The sequence below is a fragment of the Brachyhypopomus gauderio genome, unplaced genomic scaffold (genome assembly GCF_052324685.1).
Source record: "Brachyhypopomus gauderio isolate BG-103 unplaced genomic scaffold, BGAUD_0.2 sc698, whole genome shotgun sequence".
Classification (NCBI taxonomy): Eukaryota; Metazoa; Chordata; class Actinopteri; order Gymnotiformes; family Hypopomidae; genus Brachyhypopomus; species Brachyhypopomus gauderio.
This window is the reverse complement of record NW_027507518.1, coordinates 1-13,502: the sequence shown is the minus strand read 5'-3', so window position 1 is coordinate 13,502 and position 13,502 is coordinate 1. Positions and strand designations below refer to the sequence as shown.

At 44.1% G+C, this 13,502-nt stretch overlaps 54 non-coding genes and 1 pseudogene across 54 annotated transcripts; all 55 read left to right on the top strand.

Annotated features, from left to right (window-relative positions):
- Window position 1: 1 nt before the first annotated feature.
- On the top strand, window positions 2–120 carry LOC143507636 (5S ribosomal RNA). Its single transcript, XR_013128891.1, has one exon. It is a non-coding gene; the product is annotated as a 5S ribosomal RNA (ribosomal RNA).
- A 126-nt stretch (window positions 121–246) lies between these two features.
- Window positions 247–365, top strand: LOC143507635 (5S ribosomal RNA). Its single transcript, XR_013128890.1, has one exon. It is a non-coding gene; the product is annotated as a 5S ribosomal RNA (ribosomal RNA).
- A 126-nt stretch (window positions 366–491) lies between these two features.
- On the top strand, window positions 492–610 carry LOC143507633 (5S ribosomal RNA). The gene has a single exon (XR_013128887.1). It is a non-coding gene; the product is annotated as a 5S ribosomal RNA (ribosomal RNA).
- Window positions 611–736: 126 nt separating this feature from the next.
- On the top strand, window positions 737–856 carry LOC143507581 (5S ribosomal RNA). Its single transcript, XR_013128839.1, has one exon. It is a non-coding gene; the product is annotated as a 5S ribosomal RNA (ribosomal RNA).
- Window positions 857–982: 126 nt separating this feature from the next.
- On the top strand, window positions 983–1,102 carry LOC143507589 (5S ribosomal RNA). The gene has a single exon (XR_013128847.1). It is a non-coding gene; the product is annotated as a 5S ribosomal RNA (ribosomal RNA).
- Window positions 1,103–1,228: 126 nt separating this feature from the next.
- LOC143507632 (5S ribosomal RNA) lies at window positions 1,229–1,347 on the top strand. The gene has a single exon (XR_013128886.1). It is a non-coding gene; the product is annotated as a 5S ribosomal RNA (ribosomal RNA).
- Window positions 1,348–1,473: 126 nt separating this feature from the next.
- On the top strand, window positions 1,474–1,592 carry LOC143507631 (5S ribosomal RNA). Its single transcript, XR_013128885.1, has one exon. It is a non-coding gene; the product is annotated as a 5S ribosomal RNA (ribosomal RNA).
- Window positions 1,593–1,718: 126 nt separating this feature from the next.
- Window positions 1,719–1,837, top strand: LOC143507629 (5S ribosomal RNA). Its single transcript, XR_013128884.1, has one exon. It is a non-coding gene; the product is annotated as a 5S ribosomal RNA (ribosomal RNA).
- Window positions 1,838–1,963: 126 nt separating this feature from the next.
- Window positions 1,964–2,082, top strand: LOC143507628 (5S ribosomal RNA). Its single transcript, XR_013128883.1, has one exon. It is a non-coding gene; the product is annotated as a 5S ribosomal RNA (ribosomal RNA).
- A 126-nt stretch (window positions 2,083–2,208) lies between these two features.
- On the top strand, window positions 2,209–2,327 carry LOC143507627 (5S ribosomal RNA). Its single transcript, XR_013128882.1, has one exon. It is a non-coding gene; the product is annotated as a 5S ribosomal RNA (ribosomal RNA).
- A 126-nt stretch (window positions 2,328–2,453) lies between these two features.
- On the top strand, window positions 2,454–2,572 carry LOC143507626 (5S ribosomal RNA). The gene has a single exon (XR_013128881.1). It is a non-coding gene; the product is annotated as a 5S ribosomal RNA (ribosomal RNA).
- Window positions 2,573–2,698: 126 nt separating this feature from the next.
- Window positions 2,699–2,817, top strand: LOC143507625 (5S ribosomal RNA). The gene has a single exon (XR_013128880.1). It is a non-coding gene; the product is annotated as a 5S ribosomal RNA (ribosomal RNA).
- Window positions 2,818–2,943: 126 nt separating this feature from the next.
- On the top strand, window positions 2,944–3,061 carry LOC143507593 (5S ribosomal RNA). The gene has a single exon (XR_013128851.1). It is a non-coding gene; the product is annotated as a 5S ribosomal RNA (ribosomal RNA).
- A 126-nt stretch (window positions 3,062–3,187) lies between these two features.
- LOC143507624 (5S ribosomal RNA) lies at window positions 3,188–3,306 on the top strand. Its single transcript, XR_013128879.1, has one exon. It is a non-coding gene; the product is annotated as a 5S ribosomal RNA (ribosomal RNA).
- A 126-nt stretch (window positions 3,307–3,432) lies between these two features.
- On the top strand, window positions 3,433–3,551 carry LOC143507623 (5S ribosomal RNA). Its single transcript, XR_013128878.1, has one exon. It is a non-coding gene; the product is annotated as a 5S ribosomal RNA (ribosomal RNA).
- A 126-nt stretch (window positions 3,552–3,677) lies between these two features.
- Window positions 3,678–3,796, top strand: LOC143507621 (5S ribosomal RNA). Its single transcript, XR_013128876.1, has one exon. It is a non-coding gene; the product is annotated as a 5S ribosomal RNA (ribosomal RNA).
- A 127-nt stretch (window positions 3,797–3,923) lies between these two features.
- Window positions 3,924–4,042, top strand: LOC143507620 (5S ribosomal RNA). The gene has a single exon (XR_013128875.1). It is a non-coding gene; the product is annotated as a 5S ribosomal RNA (ribosomal RNA).
- A 126-nt stretch (window positions 4,043–4,168) lies between these two features.
- Window positions 4,169–4,287, top strand: LOC143507619 (5S ribosomal RNA). Its single transcript, XR_013128874.1, has one exon. It is a non-coding gene; the product is annotated as a 5S ribosomal RNA (ribosomal RNA).
- Window positions 4,288–4,413: 126 nt separating this feature from the next.
- Window positions 4,414–4,532, top strand: LOC143507618 (5S ribosomal RNA). Its single transcript, XR_013128873.1, has one exon. It is a non-coding gene; the product is annotated as a 5S ribosomal RNA (ribosomal RNA).
- A 126-nt stretch (window positions 4,533–4,658) lies between these two features.
- On the top strand, window positions 4,659–4,777 carry LOC143507578 (5S ribosomal RNA). Its single transcript, XR_013128835.1, has one exon. It is a non-coding gene; the product is annotated as a 5S ribosomal RNA (ribosomal RNA).
- Window positions 4,778–4,903: 126 nt separating this feature from the next.
- LOC143507577 (5S ribosomal RNA) lies at window positions 4,904–5,023 on the top strand. Its single transcript, XR_013128834.1, has one exon. It is a non-coding gene; the product is annotated as a 5S ribosomal RNA (ribosomal RNA).
- Window positions 5,024–5,149: 126 nt separating this feature from the next.
- LOC143507617 (5S ribosomal RNA) lies at window positions 5,150–5,268 on the top strand. The gene has a single exon (XR_013128872.1). It is a non-coding gene; the product is annotated as a 5S ribosomal RNA (ribosomal RNA).
- Window positions 5,269–5,394: 126 nt separating this feature from the next.
- Window positions 5,395–5,512, top strand: LOC143507588 (5S ribosomal RNA). The gene has a single exon (XR_013128846.1). It is a non-coding gene; the product is annotated as a 5S ribosomal RNA (ribosomal RNA).
- A 126-nt stretch (window positions 5,513–5,638) lies between these two features.
- LOC143507616 (5S ribosomal RNA) lies at window positions 5,639–5,757 on the top strand. Its single transcript, XR_013128871.1, has one exon. It is a non-coding gene; the product is annotated as a 5S ribosomal RNA (ribosomal RNA).
- Window positions 5,758–5,883: 126 nt separating this feature from the next.
- LOC143507615 (5S ribosomal RNA) lies at window positions 5,884–6,002 on the top strand. The gene has a single exon (XR_013128870.1). It is a non-coding gene; the product is annotated as a 5S ribosomal RNA (ribosomal RNA).
- Window positions 6,003–6,128: 126 nt separating this feature from the next.
- Window positions 6,129–6,247, top strand: LOC143507614 (5S ribosomal RNA). The gene has a single exon (XR_013128869.1). It is a non-coding gene; the product is annotated as a 5S ribosomal RNA (ribosomal RNA).
- Window positions 6,248–6,373: 126 nt separating this feature from the next.
- On the top strand, window positions 6,374–6,493 carry LOC143507592 (5S ribosomal RNA). Its single transcript, XR_013128850.1, has one exon. It is a non-coding gene; the product is annotated as a 5S ribosomal RNA (ribosomal RNA).
- Window positions 6,494–6,620: 127 nt separating this feature from the next.
- Window positions 6,621–6,739, top strand: LOC143507613 (5S ribosomal RNA). The gene has a single exon (XR_013128868.1). It is a non-coding gene; the product is annotated as a 5S ribosomal RNA (ribosomal RNA).
- A 126-nt stretch (window positions 6,740–6,865) lies between these two features.
- LOC143507612 (5S ribosomal RNA) lies at window positions 6,866–6,984 on the top strand. The gene has a single exon (XR_013128867.1). It is a non-coding gene; the product is annotated as a 5S ribosomal RNA (ribosomal RNA).
- Window positions 6,985–7,109: 125 nt separating this feature from the next.
- On the top strand, window positions 7,110–7,224 carry LOC143507597 (5S ribosomal RNA; annotated as a pseudogene).
- A 126-nt stretch (window positions 7,225–7,350) lies between these two features.
- On the top strand, window positions 7,351–7,469 carry LOC143507610 (5S ribosomal RNA). The gene has a single exon (XR_013128865.1). It is a non-coding gene; the product is annotated as a 5S ribosomal RNA (ribosomal RNA).
- A 126-nt stretch (window positions 7,470–7,595) lies between these two features.
- LOC143507609 (5S ribosomal RNA) lies at window positions 7,596–7,714 on the top strand. Its single transcript, XR_013128864.1, has one exon. It is a non-coding gene; the product is annotated as a 5S ribosomal RNA (ribosomal RNA).
- Window positions 7,715–7,840: 126 nt separating this feature from the next.
- LOC143507608 (5S ribosomal RNA) lies at window positions 7,841–7,959 on the top strand. Its single transcript, XR_013128863.1, has one exon. It is a non-coding gene; the product is annotated as a 5S ribosomal RNA (ribosomal RNA).
- Window positions 7,960–8,085: 126 nt separating this feature from the next.
- On the top strand, window positions 8,086–8,204 carry LOC143507607 (5S ribosomal RNA). The gene has a single exon (XR_013128862.1). It is a non-coding gene; the product is annotated as a 5S ribosomal RNA (ribosomal RNA).
- Window positions 8,205–8,330: 126 nt separating this feature from the next.
- On the top strand, window positions 8,331–8,449 carry LOC143507606 (5S ribosomal RNA). Its single transcript, XR_013128861.1, has one exon. It is a non-coding gene; the product is annotated as a 5S ribosomal RNA (ribosomal RNA).
- Window positions 8,450–8,575: 126 nt separating this feature from the next.
- On the top strand, window positions 8,576–8,694 carry LOC143507605 (5S ribosomal RNA). The gene has a single exon (XR_013128860.1). It is a non-coding gene; the product is annotated as a 5S ribosomal RNA (ribosomal RNA).
- Window positions 8,695–8,820: 126 nt separating this feature from the next.
- Window positions 8,821–8,939, top strand: LOC143507604 (5S ribosomal RNA). The gene has a single exon (XR_013128859.1). It is a non-coding gene; the product is annotated as a 5S ribosomal RNA (ribosomal RNA).
- Window positions 8,940–9,065: 126 nt separating this feature from the next.
- On the top strand, window positions 9,066–9,184 carry LOC143507603 (5S ribosomal RNA). The gene has a single exon (XR_013128858.1). It is a non-coding gene; the product is annotated as a 5S ribosomal RNA (ribosomal RNA).
- A 126-nt stretch (window positions 9,185–9,310) lies between these two features.
- Window positions 9,311–9,429, top strand: LOC143507602 (5S ribosomal RNA). The gene has a single exon (XR_013128857.1). It is a non-coding gene; the product is annotated as a 5S ribosomal RNA (ribosomal RNA).
- A 126-nt stretch (window positions 9,430–9,555) lies between these two features.
- LOC143507601 (5S ribosomal RNA) lies at window positions 9,556–9,674 on the top strand. The gene has a single exon (XR_013128856.1). It is a non-coding gene; the product is annotated as a 5S ribosomal RNA (ribosomal RNA).
- A 126-nt stretch (window positions 9,675–9,800) lies between these two features.
- On the top strand, window positions 9,801–9,919 carry LOC143507599 (5S ribosomal RNA). Its single transcript, XR_013128854.1, has one exon. It is a non-coding gene; the product is annotated as a 5S ribosomal RNA (ribosomal RNA).
- Window positions 9,920–10,045: 126 nt separating this feature from the next.
- LOC143507591 (5S ribosomal RNA) lies at window positions 10,046–10,164 on the top strand. The gene has a single exon (XR_013128849.1). It is a non-coding gene; the product is annotated as a 5S ribosomal RNA (ribosomal RNA).
- A 126-nt stretch (window positions 10,165–10,290) lies between these two features.
- Window positions 10,291–10,409, top strand: LOC143507580 (5S ribosomal RNA). The gene has a single exon (XR_013128838.1). It is a non-coding gene; the product is annotated as a 5S ribosomal RNA (ribosomal RNA).
- A 126-nt stretch (window positions 10,410–10,535) lies between these two features.
- Window positions 10,536–10,654, top strand: LOC143507568 (5S ribosomal RNA). The gene has a single exon (XR_013128825.1). It is a non-coding gene; the product is annotated as a 5S ribosomal RNA (ribosomal RNA).
- Window positions 10,655–10,780: 126 nt separating this feature from the next.
- On the top strand, window positions 10,781–10,899 carry LOC143507557 (5S ribosomal RNA). Its single transcript, XR_013128814.1, has one exon. It is a non-coding gene; the product is annotated as a 5S ribosomal RNA (ribosomal RNA).
- A 126-nt stretch (window positions 10,900–11,025) lies between these two features.
- Window positions 11,026–11,144, top strand: LOC143507546 (5S ribosomal RNA). The gene has a single exon (XR_013128803.1). It is a non-coding gene; the product is annotated as a 5S ribosomal RNA (ribosomal RNA).
- Window positions 11,145–11,270: 126 nt separating this feature from the next.
- Window positions 11,271–11,389, top strand: LOC143507535 (5S ribosomal RNA). Its single transcript, XR_013128792.1, has one exon. It is a non-coding gene; the product is annotated as a 5S ribosomal RNA (ribosomal RNA).
- Window positions 11,390–11,515: 126 nt separating this feature from the next.
- Window positions 11,516–11,634, top strand: LOC143507524 (5S ribosomal RNA). The gene has a single exon (XR_013128781.1). It is a non-coding gene; the product is annotated as a 5S ribosomal RNA (ribosomal RNA).
- Window positions 11,635–11,760: 126 nt separating this feature from the next.
- LOC143507511 (5S ribosomal RNA) lies at window positions 11,761–11,879 on the top strand. Its single transcript, XR_013128770.1, has one exon. It is a non-coding gene; the product is annotated as a 5S ribosomal RNA (ribosomal RNA).
- Window positions 11,880–12,005: 126 nt separating this feature from the next.
- On the top strand, window positions 12,006–12,124 carry LOC143507499 (5S ribosomal RNA). The gene has a single exon (XR_013128759.1). It is a non-coding gene; the product is annotated as a 5S ribosomal RNA (ribosomal RNA).
- A 126-nt stretch (window positions 12,125–12,250) lies between these two features.
- On the top strand, window positions 12,251–12,369 carry LOC143507634 (5S ribosomal RNA). The gene has a single exon (XR_013128888.1). It is a non-coding gene; the product is annotated as a 5S ribosomal RNA (ribosomal RNA).
- A 126-nt stretch (window positions 12,370–12,495) lies between these two features.
- LOC143507622 (5S ribosomal RNA) lies at window positions 12,496–12,614 on the top strand. The gene has a single exon (XR_013128877.1). It is a non-coding gene; the product is annotated as a 5S ribosomal RNA (ribosomal RNA).
- Window positions 12,615–12,740: 126 nt separating this feature from the next.
- LOC143507611 (5S ribosomal RNA) lies at window positions 12,741–12,859 on the top strand. Its single transcript, XR_013128866.1, has one exon. It is a non-coding gene; the product is annotated as a 5S ribosomal RNA (ribosomal RNA).
- A 126-nt stretch (window positions 12,860–12,985) lies between these two features.
- Window positions 12,986–13,104, top strand: LOC143507600 (5S ribosomal RNA). The gene has a single exon (XR_013128855.1). It is a non-coding gene; the product is annotated as a 5S ribosomal RNA (ribosomal RNA).
- A 126-nt stretch (window positions 13,105–13,230) lies between these two features.
- Window positions 13,231–13,349, top strand: LOC143507493 (5S ribosomal RNA). The gene has a single exon (XR_013128753.1). It is a non-coding gene; the product is annotated as a 5S ribosomal RNA (ribosomal RNA).
- Window positions 13,350–13,502: the final 153 nt, after the last annotated feature.

Sequence of the window (13,502 nt, the reverse complement as noted above, 5' to 3'; positions counted from 1 at the left end):
GGCTTACGGCCACACCAGCCTGATAACGCCCGATCTCATCTGACCTCGGAAGCCAAGCAGGTTTGGGCCTGGTTAGTACTTGGATGGGAGACCGCCTGGGAATACCAGGTGCTGTAAGCCTTTTATAGTTGACTTGCAATTTACATTCAATTTGCAAGCTTAAATGTGTTCTGTGTAAAAACTAGCCCTTTCTGTTGTTCAGATTTTGCACTCGTTATAAATAGGTAGTATTTGCTAAGTTTTCTGGCTTACGGCCACACCAGCCTGATAACGCCCGATCTCATCTGACCTCGGAAGCCAAGCAGGTTTGGGCCTGGTTAGTACTTGGATGGGAGACCGCCTGGGAATACCAGGTGCTGTAAGCCTTTTATAGTTGACTTGCAATTTACATTCAATTTGCAAGCTTAAATGTGTTCTGTGTAAAAACTAGCCCTTTCTGTTGTTCAGATTTTGCACTCGTTATAAATAGGTAGTATTTGCTAAGTTTTCTGGCTTACGGCCACACCAGCCTGATAACGCCCGATCTCATCTGACCTCGGAAGCCAAGCAGGTTTGGGCCTGGTTAGTACTTGGATGGGAGACCGCCTGGGAATACCAGGTGCTGTAAGCCTTTTATAGTTGACTTGCAATTTACATTCAATTTGCAAGCTTAAATGTGTTCTGTGTAAAAACTAGCCCTTTCTGTTGTTCAGATTTTGCACTCGTTATAAATAGGTAGTATTTGCTAAGTTTTCTGGCTTACGGCCACACCAAGCCTGATAACGCCCGATCTCATCTGACCTCGGAAGCCAAGCAGGTTTGGGCCTGGTTAGTACTTGGATGGGAGACCGCCTGGGAATACCAGGTGCTGTAAGCCTTTTATAGTTGACTTGCAATTTACATTCAATTTGCAAGCTTAAATGTGTTCTGTGTAAAAACTAGCCCTTTCTGTTGTTCAGATTTTGCACTCGTTATAAATAGGTAGTATTTGCTAAGTTTTCTGGCTTACGGCCACACCAGCCTGATAACGCCCGATCTCATCTGACCTCGGAAGCCAAGCAGGTTTGGGCCTGGTTAGTACTTGGATGGGAGGACCGCCTGGGAATACCAGGTGCTGTAAGCCTTTTATAGTTGACTTGCAATTTACATTCAATTTGCAAGCTTAAATGTGTTCTGTGTAAAAACTAGCCCTTTCTGTTGTTCAGATTTTGCACTCGTTATAAATAGGTAGTATTTGCTAAGTTTTCTGGCTTACGGCCACACCAGCCTGATAACGCCCGATCTCATCTGACCTCGGAAGCCAAGCAGGTTTGGGCCTGGTTAGTACTTGGATGGGAGACCGCCTGGGAATACCAGGTGCTGTAAGCCTTTTATAGTTGACTTGCAATTTACATTCAATTTGCAAGCTTAAATGTGTTCTGTGTAAAAACTAGCCCTTTCTGTTGTTCAGATTTTGCACTCGTTATAAATAGGTAGTATTTGCTAAGTTTTCTGGCTTACGGCCACACCAGCCTGATAACGCCCGATCTCATCTGACCTCGGAAGCCAAGCAGGTTTGGGCCTGGTTAGTACTTGGATGGGAGACCGCCTGGGAATACCAGGTGCTGTAAGCCTTTTATAATTGACTTGCAATTTACATTCAATTTGCAAGCTTAAATGTGTTCTGTGTAAAAACTAGCCCTTTCTGTTGTTCAGATTTTGCACTCGTTATAAATAGGTAGTATTTGCTAAGTTTTCTGGCTTACGGCCACACCAGCCTGATAACGCCCGATCTCATCTGACCTCGGAAGCCAAGCAGGTTTGGGCCTGGTTAGTACTTGGATGGGAGACCGCCTGGGAATACCAGGTGCTGTAAGCCTTTTATAGTTGACTTGCAATTTACATTCAATTTGCAAGCTTAAATGTGTTCTGTGTAAAAACTAGCCCTTTCTGTTGTTCAGATTTTGCACTCGTTATAAATAGGTAGTATTTGCTAAGTTTTCTGGCTTACGGCCACACCAGCCTGATAACGCCCGATCTCATCTGACCTCGGAAGCCAAGCAGGTTTGGGCCTGGTTAGTACTTGGATGGGAGACCGCCTGGGAATACCAGGTGCTGTAAGCCTTTTATAGTTGACTTGCAATTTACATTCAATTTGCAAGCTTAAATGTGTTCTGTGTAAAAACTAGCCCTTTCTGTTGTTCAGATTTTGCACTCGTTATAAATAGGTAGTATTTGCTAAGTTTTCTGGCTTACGGCCACACCAGCCTGATAACGCCCGATCTCATCTGACCTCGGAAGCCAAGCAGGTTTGGGCCTGGTTAGTACTTGGATGGGAGACCGCCTGGGAATACCAGGTGCTGTAAGCCTTTTATAGTTGACTTGCAATTTACATTCAATTTGCAAGCTTAAATGTGTTCTGTGTAAAAACTAGCCCTTTCTGTTGTTCAGATTTTGCACTCGTTATAAATAGGTAGTATTTGCTAAGTTTTCTGGCTTACGGCCACACCAGCCTGATAACGCCCGATCTCATCTGACCTCGGAAGCCAAGCAGGTTTGGGCCTGGTTAGTACTTGGATGGGAGACCGCCTGGGAATACCAGGTGCTGTAAGCCTTTTATAGTTGACTTGCAATTTACATTCAATTTGCAAGCTTAAATGTGTTCTGTGTAAAAACTAGCCCTTTCTGTTGTTCAGATTTTGCACTCGTTATAAATAGGTAGTATTTGCTAAGTTTTCTGGCTTACGGCCACACCAGCCTGATAACGCCCGATCTCATCTGACCTCGGAAGCCAAGCAGGTTTGGGCCTGGTTAGTACTTGGATGGGAGACCGCCTGGGAATACCAGGTGCTGTAAGCCTTTTATAGTTGACTTGCAATTTACATTCAATTTGCAAGCTTAAATGTGTTCTGTGTAAAAACTAGCCCTTTCTGTTGTTCAGATTTTGCACTCGTTATAAATAGGTAGTATTTGCTAAGTTTTCTGGCTTACGGCCACACCAGCCTGATAACGCCCGATCTCATCTGACCTCGAAGCCAAGCAGGTTTGGGCCTGGTTAGTACTTGGATGGGAGACCGCCTGGGAATACCAGGTGCTGTAAGCCTTTTATAGTTGACTTGCAATTTACATTCAATTTGCAAGCTTAAATGTGTTCTGTGTAAAAACTAGCCCTTTCTGTTGTTCAGATTTTGCACTCGTTATAAATAGGTAGTATTTGCTAAGTTTTCTGGCTTACGGCCACACCAGCCTGATAACGCCCGATCTCATCTGACCTCGGAAGCCAAGCAGGTTTGGGCCTGGTTAGTACTTGGATGGGAGACCGCCTGGGAATACCAGGTGCTGTAAGCCTTTTATAGTTGACTTGCAATTTACATTCAATTTGCAAGCTTAAATGTGTTCTGTGTAAAAACTAGCCCTTTCTGTTGTTCAGATTTTGCACTCGTTATAAATAGGTAGTATTTGCTAAGTTTTCTGGCTTACGGCCACACCAGCCTGATAACGCCCGATCTCATCTGACCTCGGAAGCCAAGCAGGTTTGGGCCTGGTTAGTACTTGGATGGGAGACCGCCTGGGAATACCAGGTGCTGTAAGCCTTTTATAGTTGACTTGCAATTTACATTCAATTTGCAAGCTTAAATGTGTTCTGTGTAAAAACTAGCCCTTTCTGTTGTTCAGATTTTGCACTCGTTATAAATAGGTAGTATTTGCTAAGTTTTCTGGCTTACGGCCACACCAGCCTGATAACGCCCGATCTCATCTGACCTCGGAAGCCAAGCAGGTTTGGGCCTGGTTAGTACTTGGATGGGAGACCGCCTGGGAATACCAGGTGCTGTAAGCCTTTTATAGTTGACTTGCAATTTACATTCAATTTGCAAGCTTAAATGTGTTCTGTGTAAAAAACTAGCCCTTTCTGTTGTTCAGATTTTGCACTCGTTATAAATAGGTAGTATTTGCTAAGTTTTCTGGCTTACGGCCACACCAGCCTGATAACGCCCGATCTCATCTGACCTCGGAAGCCAAGCAGGTTTGGGCCTGGTTAGTACTTGGATGGGAGACCGCCTGGGAATACCAGGTGCTGTAAGCCTTTTATAGTTGACTTGCAATTTACATTCAATTTGCAAGCTTAAATGTGTTCTGTGTAAAAACTAGCCCTTTCTGTTGTTCAGATTTTGCACTCGTTATAAATAGGTAGTATTTGCTAAGTTTTCTGGCTTACGGCCACACCAGCCTGATAACGCCCGATCTCATCTGACCTCGGAAGCCAAGCAGGTTTGGGCCTGGTTAGTACTTGGATGGGAGACCGCCTGGGAATACCAGGTGCTGTAAGCCTTTTATAGTTGACTTGCAATTTACATTCAATTTGCAAGCTTAAATGTGTTCTGTGTAAAAACTAGCCCTTTCTGTTGTTCAGATTTTGCACTCGTTATAAATAGGTAGTATTTGCTAAGTTTTCTGGCTTACGGCCACACCAGCCTGATAACGCCCGATCTCATCTGACCTCGGAAGCCAAGCAGGTTTGGGCCTGGTTAGTACTTGGATGGGAGACCGCCTGGGAATACCAGGTGCTGTAAGCCTTTTATAGTTGACTTGCAATTTACATTCAATTTGCAAGCTTAAATGTGTTCTGTGTAAAAACTAGCCCTTTCTGTTGTTCAGATTTTGCACTCGTTATAAATAGGTAGTATTTGCTAAGTTTTCTGGCTTACGGCCACACCAGCCTGATAACGCCCGATCTCATCTGACCTCGGAAGCCAAGCAGGTTTGGGCCTGGTTAGTACATGGATGGGAGACCGCCTGGGAATACCAGGTGCTGTAAGCCTTTTATAGTTGACTTGCAATTTACATTCAATTTGCAAGCTTAAATGTGTTCTGTGTAAAAACTAGCCCTTTCTGTTGTTCAGATTTTGCACTCGTTATAAATAGGTAGTATTTGCTAAGTTTTCTGGCTTACGGCCACACCAGCCTGATAACGCCCGATCTCATCTGACCTCGGAAGCCAAGCAGGTTTGGGCCTGGTTAGTACTTGGATGGGAGACCGCCTGGGAATACCAGGTGGCTGTAAGCCTTTTATAGTTGACTTGCAATTTACATTCAATTTGCAAGCTTAAATGTGTTCTGTGTAAAAACTAGCCCTTTCTGTTGTTCAGATTTTGCACTCGTTATAAATAGGTAGTATTTGCTAAGTTTTCTGGCTTACGGCCACACCAGCCTGATAACGCCCGATCTCATCTGACCTCGGAAGCCAAGCAGGTTTGGGCCTGGTTAGTACTTGGATGGGAGACCGCCTGGGAATACCAGGTGCTGTAAGCCTTTTATAGTTGACTTGCAATTTACATTCAATTTGCAAGCTTAAATGTGTTCTGTGTAAAAACTAGCCCTTTCTGTTGTTCAGATTTTGCACTCGTTATAAATAGGTAGTATTTGCTAAGTTTTCTGGCTTACGGCCACACCAGCCTGATAACGCCCGATCTCATCTGACCTCGGAAGCCAAGCAGGTTTGGGCCTGGTTAGTACTTGGATGGAGACCGCCTGGGAATACCAGGTGCTGTAAGCCTTTTATAGTTGACTTGCAATTTACATTCAATTTGCAAGCTTAAATGTGTTCTGTGTAAAAACTAGCCCTTTCTGTTGTTCAGATTTTGCACTCGTTATAAATAGGTAGTATTTGCTAAGTTTTCTGGCTTACGGCCACACCAGCCTGATAACGCCCGATCTCATCTGACCTCGGAAGCCAAGCAGGTTTGGGCCTGGTTAGTACTTGGATGGGAGACCGCCTGGGAATACCAGGTGCTGTAAGCCTTTTATAGTTGACTTGCAATTTACATTCAATTTGCAAGCTTAAATGTGTTCTGTGTAAAAACTAGCCCTTTCTGTTGTTCAGATTTTGCACTCGTTATAAATAGGTAGTATTTGCTAAGTTTTCTGGCTTACGGCCACACCAGCCTGATAACGCCCGATCTCATCTGACCTCGGAAGCCAAGCAGGTTTGGGCCTGGTTAGTACTTGGATGGGAGACCGCCTGGGAATACCAGGTGCTGTAAGCCTTTTATAGTTGACTTGCAATTTACATTCAATTTGCAAGCTTAAATGTGTTCTGTGTAAAAACTAGCCCTTTCTGTTGTTCAGATTTTGCACTCGTTATAAATAGGTAGTATTTGCTAAGTTTTCTGGCTTACGGCCACACCAGCCTGATAACGCCCGATCTCATCTGACCTCGGAAGCCAAGCAGGTTTGGGCCTGGTTAGTACTTGGATGGGAGACCGCCTGGGAATACCAGGTGCTGTAAGCCTTTTATAGTTGACTTGCAATTTACATTCAATTTGCAAGCTTAAATGTGTTCTGTGTAAAAACTAGCCCTTTCTGTTGTTCAGATTTTGCACTCGTTATAAATAGGTAGTATTTGCTAAGTTTTCTGGCTTACGGCCACACCAGCCTGATAACGCCCGATCTCATCTGACCTCGGAAGCCAAGCAGGTTTGGGCCTGGTTAGTACTTGGATGGTGAGACCGCCTGGGAATACCAGGTGCTGTAAGCCTTTTATAGTTGACTTGCAATTTACATTCAATTTGCAAGCTTAAATGTGTTCTGTGTAAAAACTAGCCCTTTCTGTTGTTCAGATTTTGCACTCGTTATAAATAGGTAGTATTTGCTAAGGTTTTCTGGCTTACGGCCACACCAGCCTGATAACGCCCGATCTCATCTGACCTCGGAAGCCAAGCAGGTTTGGGCCTGGTTAGTACTTGGATGGGAGACCGCCTGGGAATACCAGGTGCTGTAAGCCTTTTATAGTTGACTTGCAATTTACATTCAATTTGCAAGCTTAAATGTGTTCTGTGTAAAAACTAGCCCTTTCTGTTGTTCAGATTTTGCACTCGTTATAAATAGGTAGTATTTGCTAAGTTTTCTGGCTTACGGCCACACCAGCCTGATAACGCCCGATCTCATCTGACCTCGGAAGCCAAGCAGGTTTGGGCCTGGTTAGTACTTGGATGGGAGACCGCCTGGGAATACCAGGTGCTGTAAGCCTTTTATAGTTGACTTGCAATTTACATTCAATTTGCAAGCTTAAATGTGTTCTGTGTAAAACTAGCCCTTTCTGTTGTTCAGATTTTGCACTCGTTATAAATAGGTAGTATTTGCTAAGTTTTCTGGCTTACGGCCACACCAGCCTGATAACGCCCGATCTCATCTGACCTCGGAAGCCAAGCAGGTTTGGGCCTGGTTAGTACTTGGATGGGAGACCGCCTGGGAATACCAGGTGCAGCCTTTTATAGTTGACTTGCAATTTACATTCAATTTGCAAGCTTAAATGTGTTCTGTGTAAAAACTAGCCCTTTCTGTTGTTCAGATTTTGCACTCGTTATAAATAGGTAGTATTTGCTAAGTTTTCTGGCTTACGGCCACACCAGCCTGATAACGCCCGATCTCATCTGACCTCGGAAGCCAAGCAGGTTTGGGCCTGGTTAGTACTTGGATGGGAGACCGCCTGGGAATACCAGGTGCTGTAAGCCTTTTATAGTTGACTTGCAATTTACATTCAATTTGCAAGCTTAAATGTGTTCTGTGTAAAAACTAGCCCTTTCTGTTGTTCAGATTTTGCACTCGTTATAAATAGGTAGTATTTGCTAAGTTTTCTGGCTTACGGCCACACCAGCCTGATAACGCCCGATCTCATCTGACCTCGGAAGCCAAGCAGGTTTGGGCCTGGTTAGTACTTGGATGGGAGACCGCCTGGGAATACCAGGTGCTGTAAGCCTTTTATAGTTGACTTGCAATTTACATTCAATTTGCAAGCTTAAATGTGTTCTGTGTAAAAACTAGCCCTTTCTGTTGTTCAGATTTTGCACTCGTTATAAATAGGTAGTATTTGCTAAGTTTTCTGGCTTACGGCCACACCAGCCTGATAACGCCCGATCTCATCTGACCTCGGAAGCCAAGCAGGTTTGGGCCTGGTTAGTACTTGGATGGGAGACCGCCTGGGAATACCAGGTGCTGTAAGCCTTTTATAGTTGACTTGCAATTTACATTCAATTTGCAAGCTTAAATGTGTTCTGTGTAAAAACTAGCCCTTTCTGTTGTTCAGATTTTGCACTCGTTATAAATAGGTAGTATTTGCTAAGTTTTCTGGCTTACGGCCACACCAGCCTGATAACGCCCGATCTCATCTGACCTCGGAAGCCAAGCAGGTTTGGGCCTGGTTAGTACTTGGATGGGAGACCGCCTGGGAATACCAGGTGCTGTAAGCCTTTTATAGTTGACTTGCAATTTACATTCAATTTGCAAGCTTAAATGTGTTCTGTGTAAAAACTAGCCCTTTCTGTTGTTCAGATTTTGCACTCGTTATAAATAGGTAGTATTTGCTAAGTTTTCTGGCTTACGGCCACACCAGCCTGATAACGCCCGATCTCATCTGACCTCGGAAGCCAAGCAGGTTTGGGCCTGGTTAGTACTTGGATGGGAGACCGCCTGGGAATACCAGGTGCTGTAAGCCTTTTATAGTTGACTTGCAATTTACATTCAATTTGCAAGCTTAAATGTGTTCTGTGTAAAAACTAGCCCTTTCTGTTGTTCAGATTTTGCACTCGTTATAAATAGGTAGTATTTGCTAAGTTTTCTGGCTTACGGCCACACCAGCCTGATAACGCCCGATCTCATCTGACCTCGGAAGCCAAGCAGGTTTGGGCCTGGTTAGTACTTGGATGGGAGACCGCCTGGGAATACCAGGTGCTGTAAGCCTTTTATAGTTGACTTGCAATTTACATTCAATTTGCAAGCTTAAATGTGTTCTGTGTAAAAACTAGCCCTTTCTGTTGTTCAGATTTTGCACTCGTTATAAATAGGTAGTATTTGCTAAGTTTTCTGGCTTACGGCCACACCAGCCTGATAACGCCCGATCTCATCTGACCTCGGAAGCCAAGCAGGTTTGGGCCTGGTTAGTACTTGGATGGGAGACCGCCTGGGAATACCAGGTGCTGTAAGCCTTTTATAGTTGACTTGCAATTTACATTCAATTTGCAAGCTTAAATGTGTTCTGTGTAAAAACTAGCCCTTTCTGTTGTTCAGATTTTGCACTCGTTATAAATAGGTAGTATTTGCTAAGTTTTCTGGCTTACGGCCACACCAGCCTGATAACGCCCGATCTCATCTGACCTCGGAAGCCAAGCAGGTTTGGGCCTGGTTAGTACTTGGATGGGAGACCGCCTGGGAATACCAGGTGCTGTAAGCCTTTTATAGTTGACTTGCAATTTACATTCAATTTGCAAGCTTAAATGTGTTCTGTGTAAAAACTAGCCCTTTCTGTTGTTCAGATTTTGCACTCGTTATAAATAGGTAGTATTTGCTAAGTTTTCTGGCTTACGGCCACACCAGCCTGATAACGCCCGATCTCATCTGACCTCGGAAGCCAAGCAGGTTTGGGCCTGGTTAGTACTTGGATGGGAGACCGCCTGGGAATACCAGGTGCTGTAAGCCTTTTATAGTTGACTTGCAATTTACATTCAATTTGCAAGCTTAAATGTGTTCTGTGTAAAAACTAGCCCTTTCTGTTGTTCAGATTTTGCACTCGTTATAAATAGGTAGTATTTGCTAAGTTTTCTGGCTTACGGCCACACCAGCCTGATAACGCCCGATCTCATCTGACCTCGGAAGCCAAGCAGGTTTGGGCCTGGTTAGTACTTGGATGGGAGACCGCCTGGGAATACCAGGTGCTGTAAGCCTTTTATAGTTGACTTGCAATTTACATTCAATTTGCAAGCTTAAATGTGTTCTGTGTAAAAACTAGCCCTTTCTGTTGTTCAGATTTTGCACTCGTTATAAATAGGTAGTATTTGCTAAGTTTTCTGGCTTACGGCCACACCAGCCTGATAACGCCCGATCTCATCTGACCTCGGAAGCCAAGCAGGTTTGGGCCTGGTTAGTACTTGGATGGGAGACCGCCTGGGAATACCAGGTGCTGTAAGCCTTTTATAGTTGACTTGCAATTTACATTCAATTTGCAAGCTTAAATGTGTTCTGTGTAAAAACTAGCCCTTTCTGTTGTTCAGATTTTGCACTCGTTATAAATAGGTAGTATTTGCTAAGTTTTCTGGCTTACGGCCACACCAGCCTGATAACGCCCGATCTCATCTGACCTCGGAAGCCAAGCAGGTTTGGGCCTGGTTAGTACTTGGATGGGAGACCGCCTGGGAATACCAGGTGCTGTAAGCCTTTTATAGTTGACTTGCAATTTACATTCAATTTGCAAGCTTAAATGTGTTCTGTGTAAAAACTAGCCCTTTCTGTTGTTCAGATTTTGCACTCGTTATAAATAGGTAGTATTTGCTAAGTTTTCTGGCTTACGGCCACACCAGCCTGATAACGCCCGATCTCATCTGACCTCGGAAGCCAAGCAGGTTTGGGCCTGGTTAGTACTTGGATGGGAGACCGCCTGGGAATACCAGGTGCTGTAAGCCTTTTATAGTTGACTTGCAATTTACATTCAATTTGCAAGCTTAAATGTGTTCTGTGTAATAACTAGCCCTTTCTGTTGTTCAGATTTTGCACTCGTTATAAATAGGTAGTATTTGCTAAGTTTTCTGGCTTACGGCCACACCAGCCTGATAACGCCCGATCTCATCTGACCTCGGAAGCCAAGCAGGTTTGGGCCTGGTTAGTACTTGGATGGGAGACCGCCTGGGAATACCAGGTGCTGTAAGCCTTTTATAGTTGACTTGCAATTTACATTCAATTTGCAAGCTTAAATGTGTTCTGTGTAAAAACTAGCCCTTTCTGTTGTTCAGATTTTGCACTCGTTATAAATAGGTAGTATTTGCTAAGTTTTCTGGCTTACGGCCACACCAGCCTGATAACGCCCGATCTCATCTGACCTCGGAAGCCAAGCAGGTTTGGGCCTGGTTAGTACTTGGATGGGAGACCGCCTGGGAATACCAGGTGCTGTAAGCCTTTTATAGTTGACTTGCAATTTACATTCAATTTGCAAGCTTAAATGTGTTCTGTGTAAAAACTAGCCCTTTCTGTTGTTCAGATTTTGCACTCGTTATAAATAGGTAGTATTTGCTAAGTTTTCTGGCTTACGGCCACACCAGCCTGATAACGCCCGATCTCATCTGACCTCGGAAGCCAAGCAGGTTTGGGCCTGGTTAGTACTTGGATGGGAGACCGCCTGGGAATACCAGGTGCTGTAAGCCTTTTATAGTTGACTTGCAATTTACATTCAATTTGCAAGCTTAAATGTGTTCTGTGTAAAAACTAGCCCTTTCTGTTGTTCAGATTTTGCACTCGTTATAAATAGGTAGTATTTGCTAAGTTTTCTGGCTTACGGCCACACCAGCCTGATAACGCCCGATCTCATCTGACCTCGGAAGCCAAGCAGGTTTGGGCCTGGTTAGTACTTGGATGGGAGACCGCCTGGGAATACCAGGTGCTGTAAGCCTTTTATAGTTGACTTGCAATTTACATTCAATTTGCAAGCTTAAATGTGTTCTGTGTAAAAACTAGCCCTTTCTGTTGTTCAGATTTTGCACTCGTTATAAATAGGTAGTATTTGCTAAGTTTTCTGGCTTACGGCCACACCAGCCTGATAACGCCCGATCTCATCTGACCTCGGAAGCCAAGCAGGTTTGGGCCTGGTTAGTACTTGGATGGGAGACCGCCTGGGAATACCAGGTGCTGTAAGCCTTTTATAGTTGACTTGCAATTTACATTCAATTTGCAAGCTTAAATGTGTTCTGTGTAAAAACTAGCCCTTTCTGTTGTTCAGATTTTGCACTCGTTATAAATAGGTAGTATTTGCTAAGTTTTCTGGCTTACGGCCACACCAGCCTGATAACGCCCGATCTCATCTGACCTCGGAAGCCAAGCAGGTTTGGGCCTGGTTAGTACTTGGATGGGAGACCGCCTGGGAATACCAGGTGCTGTAAGCCTTTTATAGTTGACTTGCAATTTACATTCAATTTGCAAGCTTAAATGTGTTCTGTGTAAAAACTAGCCCTTTCTGTTGTTCAGATTTTGCACTCGTTATAAATAGGTAGTATTTGCTAAGTTTTCTGGCTTACGGCCACACCAGCCTGATAACGCCCGATCTCATCTGACCTCGGAAGCCAAGCAGGTTTGGGCCTGGTTAGTACTTGGATGGGAGACCGCCTGGGAATACCAGGTGCTGTAAGCCTTTTATAGTTGACTTGCAATTTACATTCAATTTGCAAGCTTAAATGTGTTCTGTGTAAAAACTAGCCCTTTCTGTTGTTCAGATTTTGCACTCGTTATAAATAGGTAGTATTTGCTAAGTTTTCTGGCTTACGGCCACACCAGCCTGATAACGCCCGATCTCATCTGACCTCGGAAGCCAAGCAGGTTTGGGCCTGGTTAGTACTTGGATGGGAGACCGCCTGGGAATACCAGGTGCTGTAAGCCTTTTATAGTTGACTTGCAATTTACATTCAATTTGCAAGCTTAAATGTGTTCTGTGTAAAAACTAGCCCTTTCTGTTGTTCAGATTTTGCACTCGTTATAAATAGGTAGTATTTGCTAAGTTTTCTGGCTTACGGCCACACCAGCCTGATAACGCCCGATCTCATCTGACCTCGGAAGCCAAGCAGGTTTGGGCCTGGTTAGTACTTGGATGGGAGACCGCCTGGGAATACCAGGTGCTGTAAGCCTTTTATAGTTGACTTGCAATTTACATTCAATTTGCAAGCTTAAATGTGTTCTGTGTAAAAACTAGCCCTTTCTGTTGTTCAGATTTTGCACTCGTTATAAATAGGTAGTATTTGCTAAGTTTTCTGGCTTACGGCCACACCAGCCTGATAACGCCCGATCTCATCTGACCTCGGAAGCCAAGCAGGTTTGGGCCTGGTTAGTACTTGGATGGGAGACCGCCTGGGAATACCAGGTGCTGTAAGCCTTTTATAGTTGACTTGCAATTTACATTCAATTTGCAAGCTTAAATGTGTTCTGTGTAAAAACTAGCCCTTTCTGTTGTTCAGATTTTGCACTCGTTATAAATAGGTAGTATTTGCTAAGTTTTCTGGCTTACGGCCACACCAGCCTGATAACGCCCGATCTCATCTGACCTCGGAAGCCAAGCAGGTTTGGGCCTGGTTAGTACTTGGATGGGAGACCGCCTGGGAATACCAGGTGCTGTAAGCCTTTTATAGTTGACTTGCAATTTACATTCAATTTGCAAGCTTAAATGTGTTCTGTGTAAAAACTAGCCCTTTCTGTTGTTCAGATTTTGCACTCGTTATAAATAGGTAGTATTTGCTAAGTTTTCTGGCTTACGGCCACACCAGCCTGATAACGCCCGATCTCATCTGACCTCGGAAGCCAAGCAGGTTTGGGCCTGGTTAGTACTTGGATGGGAGACCGCCTGGGAATACCAGGTGCTGTAAGCCTTTTATAGTTGACTTGCAATTTACATTCAATTTGCAAGCTTAAATGTGTTCTGTGTAAAAACTAGCCCTTTCTGTTGTTCAGATTTTGCACTCGTTATAAATAGGTAGTATTTGCTAAGTTTTCTGGCTTACGGCCACACCAGCCTGATAACG